Source organism: Salvia miltiorrhiza, chromosome 4 (assembly GCF_028751815.1).
Source record: "Salvia miltiorrhiza cultivar Shanhuang (shh) chromosome 4, IMPLAD_Smil_shh, whole genome shotgun sequence".
In the NCBI taxonomy this organism is placed as follows: Eukaryota; Viridiplantae; Streptophyta; class Magnoliopsida; order Lamiales; family Lamiaceae; genus Salvia; species Salvia miltiorrhiza.
In genome coordinates this window covers 46,829,841-46,834,031 of record NC_080390.1, presented here as the reverse complement: position 1 = coordinate 46,834,031, position 4,191 = coordinate 46,829,841, and the positions used below count along the sequence as shown (strand labels likewise).

Below are 4,191 nucleotides of genomic sequence, written 5' to 3'. Positions count from 1 at the left end.
CGATGCACGACCATCATCGAAATTGAACGATAATTTAAATAAATAATAAAAATGTTAAACATAATATATATATATATATATATATATATATATATATATATATATATAAACATAAATGATCTCAATAAAAAATAAATTATTCACAATATAATCTCAATAAAAATATCAATCTGAAAACATTCGAATTTTCAATTATTGAAATAGCAATTAATTGATTTAATTGATAATGTGTATAAATTTATAAATAAATAAATTATGAAATATCAAAAGCAAGTATAGATGATAATGAGTATCATTATGGATCATATAATATTCTAAGATGTACAAAATTATTTATTTACATATAGTATAACTATAGTTTAATATAGTTTTCGAATGCATATTTAAATCATATTTATGAGGTCGTTTTGTTTATGCTCAAATTTTAAAATAAAGTTACAATGTATACATTTTTTTTTCAATTGGAAAGTGAAAAAATAAAGGGTTTAACATGAGATATGTGTCTTTCATTTTCCAAAATAAAATGTATATAATTTCAGCAAATTTAAATAAATGTGCTACTAAAAAATTAAACTCTTCAATTTACTTTTATTTTTTATTTTTAAAGAAAATCGATAATGGTTCTCTAATTACTGATTTTCCAATGAGTAAATTTGAAGCTTAAAAATTCGATTTTTAAGATATACTATATATATTAGTTATTTATCTACAAATTTATATTAATATAAAGTTGACATTTAAAAAAATATTTTTAAGATAAAGATTTCTAAAATGAACAAATATAAGTTTCATCATTGTAATTGCATTAAACTGATATAATAAAAATATAAATAGTAAAATATAAAAAATACTGATATATAGTAGAAACATAAAAAATAAAATAAAAAAATATGGAAAAAGGAATGATAGAACGTGGATTTTAAAAAATGGGAAATGAGAGAGGAGATGATAGAGGAGAGAAGAGAGAGGAGAGAGAAAAAAATAATTTGGTGACTTTAAACTATAATAACTTATTGGTTTTAAATTTATTTTTTTATAATTTTTACATCAAATTAAAGATATCGTCATTATCTTTAATTTAACATCCATATTGAATATTTTTTTTATAAATTAAAGTTGATGATTTTAAAAGAGAATCAAAATTATAAGAAGAAAAATGAAGAGAGAGAAATTTTGGTGGGAAAAAGTTTACGTTAGACTCCTCTCTTTTATATTATATATAGAATATAGATATAGATTAATGTTATAACACAATGTTTAATGTCTAAGACCAGAGGCCCTGAGTTCGAGTAGTCCTTCATCGTTAAATTTCTTTATTTCTTATTTAATTTATCAAAAAAAAAAAAGTTTTTCAGTTTTGTTCATAGTTCAGTAAAAATTATAAGCATAATACAATTTTCTAAACTAACCAAAATCAGAGGGAAAAGATATGTTATTTGTTTATTGTTCTTGTGCATATAAACACGGTTGTAATTTAAATCCAACGTACAAACCCATGTTGAGTAAATTAATTTCACCGTTACATCACGTAAGTCAATTTTTACGATCATTACTTATAATTACTTATATTTACTTCTCAATCAGTTTAGATCTAATTTTTTTAATTTATTTTATCGAGCCAAATCGTTTAAATCAATTGTAAAACATATATAAGAATAGTAAGTTTAACACACCTAAACATTATGGTTCTTTGCTTCATTTTACTCTGCCATGCCAACATCATGAACAATAATAGTATTGGATAATATAGTATTTGAAGCCACCTAGCTAAGTTTAGATGTATATATATATAGGATGGTATAGTAAAGCAGTAATGACTTTCGCGGCTCTAATTGTTGTTACATGCCATGCAATTACTCGCCGGCCTATGAGGTAAATAATAAACGAAATAAATGTGGTAATATATTTACATGAGCTGAAATTATAACCTCATGCAGTCATGCTTCTCAAATCTCGAGCATCAAACTAATTAGTTATAATTCGCCAATAAAATCATCGATAAGGAAATGAAATAAAATCTATCTAGTAGACTAGTACGTGAATTTTTGTTTTTTTTGGATTAATTGCATGTAAATTCATAACGTATTCTCGGTATTAATTTTTGCTCATAATTTTAAAAATTTACTTTTAAATACATAACCTTTTATTTTTGTCTTATTTTTATCCGATCACCGATTTTTTTTTTTTGGCGTCAGCGCCGGAAATGACATGGTGACAGCCAGAATTGATGTAGTGGCAGGCGGAAATAGACACCTAAGCTATTTTTGACATGTTGAAAAAAACTTAAAAAAAGAAAAGAAAAAAAATCACCCGCATCATCTTCCCCAACCTCCCCCACTCCCAAACCCTAATTCCCCTCCACCCCACTCGCCGCCACCATCGCCGGCGCCGCCCCCTGCCACCACTGAACAACCCATTTTCTCTTCTTCTCTCACAAACTCGGCTGACCTCCCCTCTCTGAAATTATGGCGACAGCAGACACTTCTCCTTCTTCCTCAACAATCGCCGACCTCCCATCTCTGAAATTTCGGCGACAGCAGCGACGCGACGAAGCTGCCGCCATCGTCTCTCCCTCAAACCCCATCCCTCTGAAAACCCCCCTTCAATCCCAACAAAGCCCTAATTTTACCAGCACAAGACCCTACAAAAACGAGATAATGACGGCGGCATAGATCTGGAGGTAGGCGACGAGGACGAAGGGACACCTCACGGTGGCGGCATAAATCTGGAGGAAGGTGACAATGGGACGGAGGGACACCTCACGGCTGAGGCGGAGGGACACCTCACGGCGGCAGCATAGATCTGGAGGAAGGCGATGATGGGACGGAGTTTCGGAGGAAGGGAGAAGATCGACGCAGGTCTGGGGAGGGGGAGGGGGAAGTGGTGGAGCCGAGGTAGGGGAAGGGGGAGGGTCCGACGGAGGTGCGGATAGGGGATGTGGCGGGGGCGGATGGTGGGGGAAGGGGAGGGGGCGGCGGGCGCCGGCGTATGATGGTGGCAGGGGGCGGTGCTGGGTGGGGGAAATGAGGGAAGGGGGAAGAAGATGTGGGAGGGAGGGGTTTATTATGTCACATTATTTTTCTTTTTATTTTATTTTATTTTCATTTTGTCCACATGTCAAAAATAGCTTAAGTGTCAATTTTCGTCTGCCACCATATCAATTTCGGCTGTCACCGTGTAGTTTCCAACGCCAACGTAAGAAAAAATAGGTCAATGAATAAAAACGAGACAAAAACGAAAGGTTGTATATTGAAAAGTAATTTTTTTTTAAATTATGAACAAAAACCAATTCCGTGAAAACGTTATGAATTTACAGACAATTAACCATTTTTTTTAAAGATAATATATCTAGTACCCTAGAGATCGCAAATCGTCGAATTAGATTGCTAATTGGCTAGCAAACATTCTAAACGTCAAATTGACTTGGCTAGAATATCAAGCTCTTAATCCTTAGGTTTTAATATCTTTTGCTCCCTTCGTCTCATATTTAATGGCTCATTATTATTCGACACGATTATTAAAAAAAATTAATTAATAAAGTTATAAAACTGATAAAAAGCGGTCGAGCTCACAATGTTTTTGTCAAAAAATGTGATTTCCTGTTTTTGGAACAAACTATTATTAACGGAATAGATGAAAAAGGAAAGTGAGTCATTATCAACGAGACAGAGAGAGTATTTTTATAAATAATTTGTTGTTACACGAAATAATCTTGATTCCATACTTAAATCATTTTGGAAAACCTTGAGAAATTATATAATACTGCATAATTTTTTTTATTTTTTATTTTTTTTAGAATTACAAGAGGTATTTATTATATAATCAAATAAGCAATCATTATACAGGCGAGACCTCTACACCACACAAACCGCACGCAGACGGAACCACTACCCACACAAAGATGGAAAAATTATCCACACGTAGACGGAACCAATACCTACACAAAGGTGGAAAACTACTCGCACGCAGATGAGATTGAACCCAAGACCTCTCATAATAAAGAGTCTTTGGGTGCCTCAACTTTGCAACTTGAGCTAGGCCTCAAGTGAGAACTACATTTTTTGTGAGAACGGAAAACATGAACAAACACATAAAATACATGAACAAGAGGGAGTAAGATAGTGAACAGTGAAATATAACATGCATACATGATCCGACCATGTCTTGTTCATGTATTTAATGTATTATACT

At 32.4% G+C, this 4,191-nt stretch overlaps 1 long non-coding RNA gene across 1 annotated transcript; it reads right to left on the bottom strand.

Moving 5' to 3' along the window:
• Positions 1-2,120: 2,120 nt before the first annotated feature.
• On the bottom strand, positions 2,121-3,138 carry LOC131023834 (uncharacterized). The gene is made up of 2 exons (XR_009101537.1): positions 2,759-3,138; positions 2,121-2,705 (listed from the first exon to the last, which is right to left on the bottom strand). It is a non-coding gene; the product is annotated as an uncharacterized LOC131023834 (long non-coding RNA).
• Positions 3,139-4,191: the final 1,053 nt, after the last annotated feature.